Consider the following 16053-nt stretch of genomic DNA (forward strand, 5'->3'; position numbering starts at 1 on the left):
GGATTGAATGACTGTACACTGGATCCAGAGCGCCTGCGATAAGTAACGGCTGTACTTATTATAATTTTCGCTTGAATATCTACTACTACTTTTTGAGAATAAATCTTTGTGCGTTGGAAACACAAATCGAGATTCGACAATTGTTATTGTTTAGCGACAATACGCACTTAACACAGCCTTTGTTTTGCTCATGTGTTGGACCTCATAGTACAGAGATTCTGCGGCCCTAACAAGCTTGTCAGAGGCTTCATTCCTTATATAGCAGATCCCCTGCTCGCTGCTACTGGCGCCAACATCACGCTGTGCGGTAGCCAGTCCAGTGCTGGCAGTAACCTGTTGTCACCATGTTCATGCCAACCAAATTCCTCATATACACTTTTTGGAGGTACTGGTGGATGGCAGTGGAGCCCAAGTGCTCTGGGCCTTCCACAAAGCAGCGCTGGAAAGATTGCAAGGGCCGGGCCCAATAGCAAACTTTGGGGGAGAGTCTGAACCCTAAATTTTGAAGTTGAAGTACCCTCCTTAGTTCAATTGCTGTGTTTTGCATCCCGCTGCTCCTACAGACATTGTAGATGGCTTTGAAGGGGGAACTGGAGCTGAGATCTGGCGAATGAAAGTTAATCGTGATTCGCAAGCAGAATCTTCAATCAAAGAGGTTTGCTGTGATTTAGGAATTGTGAGCCAAACAGAGAGCGGTATTTCTGGGGGCCTAATATAACCCTATGAAAGACATGGTTAAAAGATACACCAAGAGAAGCTAGAAAGAAGGAGCGATGGAATCCATGTATAGCAGACGCAGTGCTCCATTTATAAAACAGAGCTTTGCTCCAAAAAATTGGCAGAGCTGACTTCTGTCATCTCTGATGTGATGGAAGATTTTATTGCACAGAGGAGGAGAGGGAGCTGCTTGCACACGTCGCTTGATAATAATAAATTGCGATGCAATGCAGGCCAGGTGGACCTCGTCTGGGAACTCCCCTCTGCTGGGCGACATAGGGCAGGGGAAATGCTCCACTCGAACCTTCATATTTGCATATTACATAAATTCCATTATATTTAATAAGAATGACAGGAGGGCATGTACAAGTCAACAAGCTAGAGTTATAAGCCCTTTATACAAACTATTCTGGACACAATGGGCGGGGCCACTCATGAAAACTGAAGCACCCACATAGAAACCAATCAGATTCATAGTGACTGATTGCTATTGGTTACAGCACCTTTTCCTGTGCACTAGTTTTCCTAAATGTCCCTGACAGTTTCCCATTGGGTAGTCAATCAGATGGATTCTACCCATTCGATACACTAAATCTACCACATTGCTAGAAACCTGAAACATCTTGAGCCTGATTCATTAAGGAAAGTAAAGCAAAACAAAAAGGAGTAACTTTTTCTCCTGGACAAACCATGTTGCGATGAAAGGGATGCAAATTAGTTTATTATTTTGCATATGAGGAAAATACTGGCAGCTTTTTCATGTAAGACCCAAGATTATTTTTACACTTCAATTTAACGTTGATCTAGGACATGCCCTACCCCAACTATAAATCTGTCCTCTCATTTTACATTTACCTCGCCCTCCAATGCAACATGGTTTTATGAGTTGGCACATTGTCATGACATGGTGGGGAAATCCACTTCTATGGAACAAATGAGGAACTGGCTGCAAGTGGAGAAAAACTTAAGTGTTATAGAGAAACAGAAGAAAAAGAAAAGAGAGAGAAGACAGTCACTAGAAAAGAGCATGGGGGGACGGAAGGGGGAGCCCATACGGGCGAAGACCCTTGAACACAGGAACCCACAAGGGGTTCAAATCTATGAAAAACAGAACATATATAAAAGTGTACCAGAAGTACAGGGGGCATGGGGTCATGGACAGGTTGGTGGACTAAATCCCGCTAGTGGGTCCTGGGGCCATGGAGAACGCATTAGCAATAAATTAAAGCTAAGAAATCTGGGGGGCTGGGGGGACGTGCATGTGGGACAGTAGGAAATAAAACTGTGGCAGCGGGGATAGAAGGGGGGATTAAAGGGGAAAGCAGGAGCAAGAATATGGGGGAGAAAACAGGAAGATGGAAAAAGGAAGGGGAAAGAAATAAGAAAGGAAAAGTGTGTGTTGGGGAGTTAGTTGTCTAGAAGCCCAGTACTCACTGGGCTATGATCCAGATGTCTAGAAGCCAGGTACTCATTTGGCTGTGGTGCTGAAGCTTGTTACTTGAATCTCTAAGTGTGTTCTCTCTTACTACCATGAATGTTGCACTAGGCTGGTTTGTAACATTGAGAAAAGTACATGAGCTAGTCCAGCAAGCCACCGCCCTGTGGTGGTAGAGTCCCAGGTTTGAATCTGATATCATTTTAGTACTTGGATATTGCACATGATTGGTGACATTTAGAAAAGTCTTACCTCCTAAAGATACTGTGCTGGGTCACTGGACTAGTACCCATGTGCTCTACTAACAGGGATGTTGAAATCCTGGTTTATGTTCCACCAGGCAGCATTCTGTTAGTACCTTAGATGTTGCACCAGGCTGGTTGATGACATTGAGCATAGTCTCCCACCATATCTAGAATACAAGCTGGCTCTGTAGACTTGTATCCAGAGTCTCTGTTCACAGCTAATGGTGGAGTTTTTGGTTTGAACCCCAAGACAGGCTTCTTTTAACTACCTTGTCTGATGCACCAAGATGAATTATGACACTGAGGGAAATCACTTACATAAGCTTATGCTGGCTCAGAGGACTAGTAGCCTGGTTCTTTACTTGTAGAGATTATTGACGTCTTAGTTCAAATCCACAAACAGATGATGCTTTGTACCTTGGGTTTTACACCTGGCTTGTAGAAGACATTGAGAAAAGTCTCTGCTCACTTGTTTACAGCATATGGTGGCTCTCATGACATTAAATAAGTGAGGTCCTGGTTCAAATCCCATTTATACATTGGTTGGTAAATCTGGCTGGTTTATAACATTGCAAAGAGTCTTCCTACTTACCTGAAGGATGGTCTGTCTTTATACACATTGAGGGCAGAAGTTAGTGGGCAATCAGAAAAGTGTTCAACTGAGAAAGGAGTAGCCTAGTGGCAAATAAAAATGTAAGAAAGAGTTCTTTTCATAACATTGAGAAAAATATCCAGAAATACTGGTGGCAAAGGCAAGCTTAGTTGTCTAAAAGCCTAGTACTCACCTGGTTATGATGGAGATGGCTAGAAGCCAGGTACTCATTTGATGGTGATGGTGGAACTTGTTACTTGAATCCTTAGATGTGTTCTCTTTTACTACCATGAATGTTGCTCCTGTCTGGTTTGTGATATTGAGAAAAATACATTAGTTTGCCCACCAAGTCACTGCCAGTGATGATAGAGTTCCAGGTTTGAATCTGCAGACGGGTGTAATTTTAGTACTTAGTGAACTTTAGAAAAGTTTTACCTCCTAAAGATACTGTGCTGGGTCACTGGACTAGTACCCATGTGTTCTTCTAACAAAGATGTTGATGGCCTGGTTTATATTCCCCAGGCAACAATCTGTTAGTAGATTGGATGTTGCTCCAGGCTGGTTGATGACATTAAGCATAATCCCCCTGCAGTACCTAACGAACAAGATGGCTCTGTAGACTTGTGTGCAGATTCTATGTTTACAGCTAATGATAGAGTCTCTGGTTTGAACCCCAATAGAGTCTTCTTTTAACTACATTGCCTGATGCACCTGAATGATTTATAACACTGAGGACAACCACTTACATAGTCTTAAACTGGCTCAGAGCACTAGTAGTCTGGTTCTCTGCTTGTAGAGATGATTGAGATCTTAAAACTTAGTTCAAATCCACAAATAGCTGTAGATTTTGGACTTTGGATTTTATAACTGGTTTGTTGAAGACATTGAGAAAAGTCTCACCACTTGCTTGCACCATATGTTGGCTCAGATGAGTTGTAGACTATGCTCCTCTACCATTACATGGCTGAGATCCTGGTTCAAGTCCCCTCTTTAAACATTGGTTGGTGCACTTGGCTGGTCCATGACATTGAAAAGAGGCTTCCTGCTTACCTAAAGGACTGACTAACTGTCTTTATTCACATTGAAGGCATAAGTTAGTGTGCATGCAGTCAGTAAAGTGCTCAACTGACAGCAGAGTTCCCAGCAAAAGAGAGTAAGAGTGGAGTAGGCAACAAATGTAAGAAAGAGTTCTTTTTTTCATAAACTGGCTGTTGAACTTTTGGATACTACATTGCCTGATGCACCAGGATGAATTATGACACTGAGATAAGCCACTTATGTAAGCTTAAGCTGGCTCAGAGGACTAGTAGCCTGGTTCTCTGCTTGTAAGGGTGATCTAAGTCTTAGTTCAAATCCTCAAACAGCTGTAGCTTTTATATGTTGGATTCTACACCTGGTTTTTTGAAGATATTGTGAAAAATCTCCCCCTCTTGCATAAGCCCTTTGTTGGCTCAGATGACTGGTGCACACAGTGCTCTCCTGTCAACAGTGATTGCTGAGATCCTGGTTCAAATCCCCCCAGCATATTGGCCCATGCACCCAGCTGGCCCATGACCCCAAGAAGAGTCATCCCAAAGGATGCTCTATCTTTATTCACATTGAAGGCATAAGCTACCATGCAAGCAGCAAAGCACTCACAGCAGAGCTCCTCCCAATACAGAGACAAGACAGTAGTCCGGTGGGGGCACAAGACAGTAGTCCGGTGGGGGCACAAGACAGTAGTCCGGTGGGGGCACAAGACAGTAGTCCGGTGGGGGCACAAGACAGTAGTCCGGTGGGGGCACAAGACAGTAGTCCGGTGGGGGCACAAGACAGTAGTCCGGTGGGGGCACAAGACAGTAGTCCGGTGGGGGCACAAAAGTTTCTCTTTTCATAAAGTAGCTGTTGTACTTTTAGATACAACAGCCTAGTATATTAAAGAAGTCTATACAAACAAGTTACCATATCATCACCAGGAGAGAACCCAATAACCAGCCCCAGACCAGGCTAATGACTTAGAAAGACCATCAAGCCTGTCTGGGGATTCAAACCAGGACCTCCAGCATCACAGTCAGTAACCTTACTACTAGCCAACTGAGCAAGTACATGATCTAAGCAGCAGTGAGACTTTTATCAATACCATCAAGGGGCCTGGGGCAAAATTAAAAAGATCTTTAAATGTTACCTGGTTGGGGATTCAAACCAGGGAATCTATATAAACCATAAACAGGTCTCCTACCTACTGTGCCACCAAGCCAGAACATGTGTTAGCCATATGGAGAGACTTCTCATGGAGTTCATCAAGATTGTTGCAATATGAAACATGCTAATGAGGAAGCCACTTGGAATTCAAAGCAGGGCCTCTACTATGACTGTCCATGGGCACCTCACTAGTAGTCAACTGAGCTAATTACACTTTTCTCAATGTCTTCAATCAGCCTGCTGCAACATTCAATTTACTAAAATGAAACACAGCAGGGGATTCAAACCAGAGATTCCTCAGTACTGCATATAAAGAACCTGGCAACTAGCCTGCTGAGCCACTTCTTCCTTCAAGAATGGTGAGTGATTTTTCTCACTGTCTTCAATGATTTTGTATCAGGAATGGGCCATGTTTCTGAACTGCAAGTCCCAGCAAGCTCTATAAAACCACTTAAAGGAAGAAGTGGCTCAGCAGGCTAGTCCCTTGGTTCTTTGTATGGAGTGCTGAGGAGTCTCTGGTTTGAATCCCCTGTCTGGTTTCATTTTAGTAAATTGAATATTGCAGCAGCATGATTGAAGACATTGAGAAAAGAATAAGTCAACTAGTATCACATATCTCCCATACCTGTCATAGCTTGCTAGTGCAGTAGATAAGTGATCAGTTTACGGTTTATATGTGTTTCCTTGTTTGAATCCCCAACCAGGTAACATTTATATCTCCTTTGATTTTGCTCCAGGCCCCATGATGACATTGATAAAGTCTAATTGCTGCTTACAACATGTACAGTTGACTAATAGCCAGATTGCTGACTGTGATGGTGAAGGTCCCAGTTCAAATCCCCGGCACAGGCTTGACTGTCTTCCCTTTGTCATCCTGCTCACTGGGCTGATTGTTGGGTTCCCTTCTGAAAGTAATGATGTGTTAATTTGGTTGTCTAGCATTGTTTAATAAACTTGGCTGTTGTGTGTGCAACAGCCAAACTCTAAAAATACTAACTATTTTTTTTTACTAGCTTATCTTTTCACAACTTTGTTGCATTCCTAACATTGTTAGGAACACTGATGCCAGTTGAGCACTTTACTGCTTGCACACTTACTTATGCCCTCAATGTGAATAAAGACAGACCGTCCTTCAAGTAAGTAGGAACATTCTTCTCAACATCACAAACCGGTCATGTGCATCAACCAATGTACAAAGGGGATTTGAACCAGGATCTCAGCCATCTAAAGACAGAAGAGTACCTGACTACCAGTCAACTGAGCCAACATATGGTGTACATTATGCTTGACAATTTTCTCAATGTCTTCAACAAGCCAGGTGTAAAATCCAAGTACAAAAGCTACAGCTGTTTGTGGATTTGAATCAAGACCTCAATCATCTCTACAAGCAGAGAACCAGAACTAGTCCTCTGTGCCAGCTTAAGTTGATATAAGTAAGTTTCCTCAGTGTCATAATTCATCCTGCTGCATCAGGCAAAGTAGTTAAAGTAAGTCTGTCCAGGGGTTCGAACCAGAGTCTCCACCATTAGCTGCAAATAGAGAATCTGGACATAAGTCTACAGAGCCACCACGCTTGCTAAGTATGAAGAGAGATTATGCCCAATGTCATCAACCAACCTGGCGCAACATACAAGGTACTAATATTATGCTGTCTGGGGGGAACCTAACCAGGACATCAACATCTCTGCCAGTAGAGCACATGTTTACTAATCCAGTGAACCAGCACAGTATCTTTAGGAGGTAAGACTTTTCTAAATGTCACCAAGCATGGGCAATATCCTAAGTACTGAAATGATACCTGTCTGCAGATTCAAACCTGGAATTCTACCATCACTGGTGGTGGCTTATTGGACCAACTCATGTACTTTTCTCAATGTCACAAACCAGCCTGGTGCAAGTATTAGCAGCAGAGACACTTATATTTCTCTTATTCTGTGCAACACAGACCTTCAGATTTGATGACATTGAGAATAATCTCCTCCCCATACTTAGCAAACAAGCTAGTTCTGTAGACTTGTGTGTAGGTTCTTTGTTTACAGCTAATGGTGGAGTCTCTGGTTTGAATCCAACGATAGCCTACTTTTAATTACTTTGCCTGATGTACCAGCATGAATCATGACACTGAGGAAATGCACTTAAATAAGCTTGGTTCTCATCAAGGGGCCTGGGGCAAAATCAAAAGATCTTTAATTGTTACCTGGTTGGGGATTCAAACCAGGGAATCTATATAAACCATAAACAGGTCTCCTACCTACTGCACCACCATGCCAGAACATGTGATAATGATATGGAGAGACTTTTCTCATGGAATTCATCAAGATTGTTGCAATATGAAATGTGCTAATGAGGAAGCCATTCGGAATTCAAAGCAGGGCTTGTACTATGACTGTCCATGGACACCTCACTACTAGTCAACTGAGCTAACTTACACTTTTCTCAATGTCTTCAATCAGCCTGCTGCAACATTCAGTTTACTAAAATTAAACCAGACGGGATTCAAACCAAAGACTCCTCTATCACCGCACACAAAAAACCTGGCTCTTAGCCTGCTGAGCCATTTCTTTCTTTAAGCAATTTGCCTTCAAGTGCAAAGGACCCTTCTACAGATTACAATTTCAGGGGTGGATCGGGGAGGGGAATGGGCGTATGCATGTAGTCAATGTACATCAAGTACATCAAGATTGTTGCAATAGATAGTGGCAAGTTAATAATGTAAGAAAAAAAAGAAAGTTCTCTTTTCATAAAGTGGCTGTTGTACTTTTGGATACAACAGCCAACTTAATTAAAGAATACTAGACAAACAATCATCATCATCACAAGGAGAAAACCCAATAACCAGCCCCCAGATCAGGCTAATGACTTAGGAAAGACCATCAAGCCTGTCTGGGGATTCAAACTGGGACCTCCAGCATCACAGTCAGGCAACCTGGCTTCTAGCTAACTGAGCCAGTACATAATGTAAGCAGCAGTGAGACTTTTATCAATGCTATCAAAGGGTCTTGAGCAAAATCAAAGGATTAGTAAATGTCATCTGGATGGGGATTCAAACAAGGGAAGACATATAGACTGCAAACCAATCACCAAGCTAGAACATTTCTTTGTGATATGGAGAGACTTTTCTCATGGACTTCATCAAGCCTGTTACAACATGAAATGTGCTAAAAAAGGAAGTCACTTGGAATTCAAAGCAGGGCCTCTACTATGACTGTCCATGGGCTCCTCACTACTAGTCAAGTGAGCTAACTTATACTTTTCTCAATGTCTTCAATCAGCCTGCTGCAACATTCAATTTACTAAAATTAAACCAGACAGAGGATTCAAACCACAGCCTTCTCTATCACTGCAAGTAAAGAAGCTGACCACAAGCTTGCTGAGCCATTTCTTTCTTTCTTTAAGCAAGGTGCGAGAATGGGCCATGTTTCCGAACTGCAGGTCCCAGCAAACTCAATAAACCTCTGTTTGACCTTCAATGGAGAGAGTCCAGGCACAACTGGAGTCCTCTATTTCTCTGACTGCAAAAGCCTTTGGTATCTGATTATCTTATATTTCTACATAGGTACCTTTAGAGTTTTTAAACAATGGTGTCAAATCATTCTGCTCTGTGGTGGGGTTTGTACATGTCAAGGACTATAGGATGGGGAAGGTGACAAGTGATATGTGGAGTGATGATGATGATTTTGGTGTGGTCACATCTCCAACAGACAAATCACAGCTGGGGGCAGTTTGTGGTAGAGATTAAAGAGAGACCTTTAGGGCCTCCTCACACTTGGGGCAATTAGTGAGAGAGACAAATTTTTAAGTTAGGTATAATGAAGTTATAACTACATTATATACAAACCTGAAAATTGGAACGTAAATGCCAATATGTGCCTTATTTTGCGTAAAATCGTTCTGCACATGCCCAGAAACAAACCATACACCAGTGAGTGCAGCAACGTCTAGCTCAACCTCGAGCGCAAAGGACCCTACTACAGACTACAATTCCAGTGGTTTATTGTCTGTTAGAGCAGAGCGTACCAAGACCTGTATTCATCAACAGTGGCAGGGCCAGATTAAGGGCCACATGGTCCTGGGACTCAAAATTATAAAGGACCTATTGTTAGAAGTGCCTTCCTTCCAGAGTGGGTGTGGCCAGTAATGTGTGGGTGTGGTCAGCTGTGTGGGTGTGGCCAGCACCATGGAGGGCATAGCTTGCACTTCCCTCCAATCACCTACATCTCCCTCCCATCCTCCCTTATATAAAGAGTGCACCACTAACTGTCTCACACAGCTTGTATGTAACGTGTAGAGTGGAAATACATCCCAGGTGTCCCTCATGCCGGGACAAGTTCCTGGCTAATCAGAGATAGTCCCCTAAAATCAAGACTATACTGATGGGAATCGGGACAGTTGAGAGGTAAAGGTATGTTATTTTATTGACCATTGAAGACAAAAATACAAACAATGGTTTATTATTTTTATTTATAAAGTGCTTTAACAGAAACAAACATGAAAAATGGTAATTTTCAGGTTTTTAACATTGAACAATGTACAGGGTACTGAAAACTTAAGAAAAATAAATAAAAATAAAACTTGAATCTATGTATAAATATATATATAAATACACTGTCTATTGTATGTATCTATATTGATCCTAAAATGTAAACATTCACTGTCCACTTTATTAGGTATACCTGAAGCAAATATTAGCAAATTTCTAATCAGCCAACCAATCATGTGGCAGAAACTCAATACATAAAAGCATGCAGACATCAGGGGCTGGGGGGAAGGCTCACTGGGCCACCTGTATTTTTTTCCTTTAAAATGAACCCCGCGGGAAGAGGGTTCCTTGAACTTCTGAAGGGAGTACTGGAGACAGTACTTGAACTTCTGAAGGGAGTACTGGAGACAGTACTTGAACTTCTGAAGGGAGTACTGGAGACAGTACTTGAACTTCTGAAGGGAGTACTGGAGACAGTACTTGAACTTTTGAAGGGAGTACTGGAGACAGTACTTGAACTTTTGAAGGGAGTACTGAAGACAGTACTTGAACTTCTGAAGGGAGTACTGGAGACAGTACTTGAACTTCTGAAGGGAGTACTGGAGACAGTACTTGAACTTTTGAAGGGAGTACTGGAGACAGTACTTGAACTTTTGAAGGGAGTACTGGAGACAGTACTTGAACTTTTGAAGGGAGTACTGGAGACAGTACTTGAACTTTTGAAGGGAGTACTGGAGACAGTACTTGAACTTTTGAAGGGAGTACTGGAGACAGTACTTGAACTTCTGAAGGGAGTACTGGAGACAGTACTTGAACTTCTGAAGGGAGTACTGGAGACAGTACTTGAACTTCTGAAGGGAGTACTGGAGACAGTACTTGAACTTTTGAAGGGAGTACTGGAGACAGTACTTGAACTTTTGAAGGGAGTACTGGAGACAGTACTTGAACTTCTGAAGGGAGTACTGGAGACAGTACTTGAACTTCTGAAGGGAGTACTGGAGACAGTACTTGAACTTCTGAAGGGAGTACTGGAGACAAATGGCTTGGACATAAGTCACTGCATTGGTAATACAGATGGAACCGCTAATATGCAAGAGGTATATAAGGGATTTTCAGCTTGGCTTACCAACGAATCACCTGGACGAGTGCACGTGTGTGTGTTACAGCCATATATTAAGTCTCGTCATTAGTGATGCAACTCGATCACCAATTGCTGCAATGTCACTCTTTGTATAGGTACAAAGCTATAACACCAGAGGACAAAATAATTATATCGATCTCTGTAATCTCACTCATGTCTTGAAGTACATTATAAAATAATAAATGATTTGAATGGAAGGGCTCTGTATCTAAATGGTGACACCTGGTGGTCACAATTATTTTGGCTGTTTTTTTTTTTATTTAAATATAAACTTGGGGGTATATTTACTAAATTGTGGGTTTGAAAATGTGGAGATGTTGCCTATAGCAACCAATCAGAATCTAGCTGTCATTTATTTAGTACATTCTACAAACTGACAGCTAGAATCTGATTGGTTGCTATAGGCAACATCTACACTTTTTGAAGCCCGCAGTTTATTCAATATACCCCTTGTACATGTATGTTACACTTGAAATGGGTTATTAATACTTGATATATATACATATCCGAATTTCTTCAATAAAAATATTGTAAAAAAAAAAAAAAAATATATATATATATATATATATATATATATATATATATATATATATATATATAAAATAAGTGGGACTGATTCATTATGGAAAGTAAAGCCAAAAAGGAGTAACTTTGCACCTTGGCAAAACCATGTTGCATTGGAGGGGGAGGTAGATTTAAAATGCGGGGGCAGATTTATAGTTGGGGTAGGGCATGTTCTAGATCAACTTTAAATTTCTGTGTACAAATAAAGCTATCAAGTATTTGTGTGCTACATGCAACTCAGAGATAGGGGAAGTACCCCAACTGGGAGGAGACCTCAATGAATAAACATTTTTAAGGGAAAGACGTTTATTAGGGGTAGGATGTAGAAGGAGATGAAAGGCAGGGAGGGGTAATGTGGTGGAGCTTTTTTGCTTATATCTTCAAAATGATCATAAATAACATTTAAATGTAACAATATTAAATTGACAAGAGAAATCTTTATTTAAATAGAATTATTTGGTAGAAACAGGTTGCTTGTGCTATCAATATACCACTTTCGTTTCTGTTTTGTTTTTATATTCAGTTTATAGTAACGGCCCTATCTGTAGAACACAGCACAGTTCATTAAAAAATTGTTTCCTCTTAAATTGGTGTCTGTGTTTGCTGACTTTGTCAACCTGGTAGTCTGTAGGTCTTAAATGGCGCTAGCCGCAATTTGCAAAAAGTGCCCTTTTACCTATCTGAGATATGGATTAATATGCCAAGAGAGCAATTTATTCCAAATGATGGGGCTCCTCAGAACACATCAGTATTAACAAACTAAGGAAGAGAAAATAATCTGCTAATACAGGACACTCAAGGATTTAGTAAATGATAAAATCAAATATTTATTGGTATGCATTAAAATATAAAAACAAAACAAATTAAGTGAGCAAATGTGTGTGACTGTGAATTACCACAATTGTACCAAGTGAAGATGGATTTAATTAATTTTATTGCCTTCCAAAAAATTTTTTACCAAGCCCTTAAATGCCCTCTACTAGAAAATTATTTTCTCTTGTAGGTCCTACAAGTCTGTATGTGTAAGGCTGGGTACGCTCTGCAGGTGTTTCAACTAACTATTGGGTCAATCGAGCAATAGCGACTGTTCGGGCCAATATCGCATTAGTGTGTATACTTAAACGATGAGCGATAGTCGTTCCAAAGTACTGATGGTCATTTCATTAGACTGTTCAGCAGAACTATAAATCTCGTTACAATGTTCCAATCCTGCAGTGTGTACGCATTCACGATCGGGATCTCCATAAAGTTTACAGAGTCACAATCTTTTCAGCTGAGGTTATCACAGTTGAGGAGCACAGATCTGAGGGTAAATCTTTTGAAACATGTACAGTGTGTATTAATCGGCATGCTGATGGGGACTTTGTTTTTTTGGGTTTTCTTTTACAGTCATTGTAGATAATACATTGGTCGGAAAACTCTGCAGTGTGTACCCAGCCAAACTGATCCTCTGTGGATCCCTATTATTGGTGATGTTAGTACAACGGGGCATATTTATCAAAGGGCAAAAGTCCCTATTGCTGTAGAAAACATCGATAGGACATATTATTTCTCATATCTACCCCATGTCTTTCCACAGACCTGTTCTAAAGCACAGCTGTCATGTGCCACCCCATGTCCTTCAGCTATAGTACTTAATTGTACATATTTTGCAGTTAACTATATTAATGTAAATTAATTCAATTAGTCAACTCAAAAGTGTTTTTTGTGTACTGGGGAAGGTTTGCAATGGTAATTTAGTTTGTTTCTGAAAACCCTTTTATATATAAGATTTGATGTAGAGCTCAAGAATGTGCTTTAACCAGACATCTGTCTACTATAGTATCATACATTGTGTATCAGGCAAGTTATATGCTTATCTATGAACTACAGTATTGCGTCAGCTTGTTATTATAAAAGGCATCTATGTATGTAAAATAATAGATGTATCTAGAAAACAAAAACACTCCTAATAAATTATTAAATAACAAACAACGTTAATAACATGAACTATTATTGGAGAAATGTGACCATTGCAAAAACATAGTTATATGGTACCAGTACTGCTAGAGGATCCGTTATACGGCCATGAGCCCATCCCAGAGCCCCTAATTGTTTTAAGATTAGGAACACTGTCTGTCTCCAGTTTGGATCCGGCTCCATCATCTTCGATTCCAGATGCAGCCAAACGAACAGGATAAGTGAGATATTAAAGAGCATACAGGGACCCTATTGGGACCCTAAACATGAAGTCCCCAGTACCTTTTATAGCAATAAATTTTTGTTTTAGCTCTAACACCAAGCTACGTGACACATCAAAGTCCCAATTGAAGCTGTCCTTCATCAGGTAGTGTGGCCGAGCGGTCTAAGGCGCTGGATTTAGGCTCCAGTCTCTCTGGAGGCGTGGGTTCGAATCCCATCACTGCCAATGTTTTTTTTTTTGTTTTTTTTTTTATTTTATTGTTGCTTTCATTTAATCTCCTACATTCAGTTATTTATTATAGTTATAATTTATGCATCAGATGTTTAAATGTGTCTCAGGCTATCGCAAAACATTCCATATCTGCATTGAGTTTAAATCCTCTTCTTACTTCCTTTAGAAGTGGTGGTGCTCCAAGTCTGTCCCAGGGTCCTCCAGTCTGCAGCAACAAAAAAACAACAATTAGGAAACACACCTTCACAGAGCCTGTGTTTCAGAGGGGATTTTATTTCACATGATAGGTAGGGTGACAGAGTGCACAACATTTAGGGGAGAGGAATTCCCGGTTCTTCATTTTCTAGTACTCACAATAATGGTGACATATGAGGCTCTATATAGTCTGTGAAATACGTTATTCAATCAATAACATCATACTTGCCGATTTTAAGAAGACGGCGTCCGGGAGTTGCCTGGGGGAGGTGGGGTGTTTTGGTGTGGGGCTATGCTAATTGGCCCTTTTGGCCCCGCAATGTAATGATGCAAACTTGTCATTTTACAGTGGGAACCGGGGCCAAATGCCGCGATTCCCTGAGCATCGCGCCATTTTGGCTTTAATTCTGCCCACGTCCTATTGAAGTGGGCTGATGCGGGAGGCTGCCATACTCTACCGGAAGTCTGGGAGACCTACCGGGAATCCGTAAGTCTCCCGGACATTCCAGGTGAATTGGCATGTATGAATAACATTCATTTTCAATCATATTACTATCCATACTAACAAGTCCATACTCGTGAACATTTAATTTCATATTTGTCATAAAAGTGGCCTAAATAGCAGGATACAAAGTGGTTGTTAAACATACATCACAGTATTATTATATAGATCCTTCCAGATCTATAGTGTAAACCTTACAACAATAACATATTATCATAAACATCTGCTAGGCAGGACACTCTTAACCTTTACTTTTAATCAAATGTTTTTATCAAACATTTTGCAATAACAATAACATACAATAAAGCTAACTAACAACTGCATAACAAAACAACCCAAGGTACCTAGACTCAATTCCTTATCACACTAAGAAAAAGAAACATATCAAAGGTGAGTCACACAGAAGCATTTGTTTTCAGTTCATACATGTCTATGGAACATTTATATATATATATATATATATATATATATATATATATATATATATATATATATATATGAAGAAGTTTGTTTGTTTGTTAGTGAATATCTTCCACAGTTCTCAAGGTAAAGCTATGGGAACTCACACAGAGTGCAGCAAAAGACGTGACAGAACGTATGAGGGAGTCAGACAGCAGACAGACATTAGGCAATAGGTAGAGAGGAACCTGGCCGTGAGAGCTTACATTCTAGAGGGAGGGGTGGCACTTATAAAGTCATATACAGACTTGCAAATCCTGAAAACATTTTTCAAGAAAAGAAGTTTCATAGCAACGTTATGGATGGTTATAATTCCTTCATTTTCATTTTTTTTATTAGCTAAATAAACACTGTGGTGTCCGAAGTTAAAGGCACAAGTTTGATAGATGACGATCAATGATTAATTATGGCTGTATAGTAAGAAATATAATTTTAATAATTTAATTTTAAATATCAAAAATACACATATGGGGAATTCAGTTCCTCTGGAACGGTCATTGGGGGGGCACTTTATGTCAATGTAATTTTGTGGTGAAAGAAATCTGCAATATTGGGGTACAGTAGTAACTGTAAATGTGCACAGCCGCAATGTTCGGCGAAACATCGCAGCTAATTGAATTCCCCCCTAACCGGCTGATGTAGAGTCGGACGTAATTTATAACAAAGTGTTGGCATAAATGTTGTCCATAAAAACTGCGTAGTATGCAGAGTTGAACGTACTTTAAGATAAAAATTGCGTACATTTCAGTAAGATACTTAAAGCGTATGATTTGCTTTAACCGTATCTTTCGTTCGGGTTTAAAAAAAATTAATAATAAATGAATAAAAGGGGGAAAATGCAACACCCCCCACCACCTCCACCACCAAAGACAATGGGAAAACCAACTCTAGTGCTGCCAGCCTATGCATTAGCAAAATCAGGGGGCAAAAAGCAGGGATCCCCCAAAATTAATTATTAATTTATTTCTTCTATTGTCTTCTTCTTTAAGGCTCTCTTTGTACGTTCTAATATATCGTTAGCATGTTGTAGTAGATGGGTCAAAAGAACGATATTTCAGAAGTCTAACTAAAAAGTAATACAATTATATTTCAGGTGTCTGTACTAGAAGCCAGTGACCATGTGGGGGCA

General features: G+C 40.4%; 1 non-coding gene across 1 annotated transcript; it reads left to right on the plus strand.

The window, feature by feature from the left end:
* The first annotated feature begins 13680 nt into the window (after nucleotides 1-13680).
* On the plus strand, nucleotides 13681-13762 carry TRNAL-UAG (transfer RNA leucine (anticodon UAG)). The gene has a single exon. It is a non-coding gene; the product is annotated as a tRNA-Leu (tRNA).
* Nucleotides 13763-16053: the final 2291 nt, after the last annotated feature.

This window comes from Mixophyes fleayi, chromosome 11 (assembly GCF_038048845.1).
Source record: "Mixophyes fleayi isolate aMixFle1 chromosome 11, aMixFle1.hap1, whole genome shotgun sequence".
NCBI classification, from domain to species: Eukaryota; Metazoa; Chordata; class Amphibia; order Anura; family Limnodynastidae; genus Mixophyes; species Mixophyes fleayi.